This window comes from Penaeus chinensis, chromosome 30, assembly GCF_019202785.1.
Source record: "Penaeus chinensis breed Huanghai No. 1 chromosome 30, ASM1920278v2, whole genome shotgun sequence".
Classification (NCBI taxonomy): Eukaryota; Metazoa; Arthropoda; class Malacostraca; order Decapoda; family Penaeidae; genus Penaeus; species Penaeus chinensis.
In genome coordinates this window covers 5,219,884-5,220,314 of record NC_061848.1, presented here as the reverse complement: position 1 = coordinate 5,220,314, position 431 = coordinate 5,219,884, and positions in this window count along the sequence as shown.

Sequence of the window (431 nt, the reverse complement as noted above, 5' to 3'; positions counted from 1 at the left end):
ACGACATTGGTGCGTCCAGTGTGCCAGGAAATCAACAAACTGAGAAAGCATCGCATATATATGTGTGGGAGAAGATACCTACGTCAAAGCCCCAAAAATAACCTTGGTGTATGTGACAAACATATTTTTTTAATACACAATGCAGCCAAATACCTTGTTGCATGTTATTCAGGAGCAATTCATCGGAAGACCTCGAAGATGATAACACATTCATTACCAATAAAAGCTCGCCAAAAGATAGCTCACGCGCCAAGGGTCAAATACTCAGTTCAGATTTGAGCAACTATGGAACATATTCACGTCCAGGGAATCGTCAGTTTTGCACTGATATAACGATGATGCCAACCAACGGCAACTGGTCTTTATGATAGGAATTTGATATCGTAAAACAAATTGTTTATTTTAGAATTTTATTTGAGGACAAGGTTAAC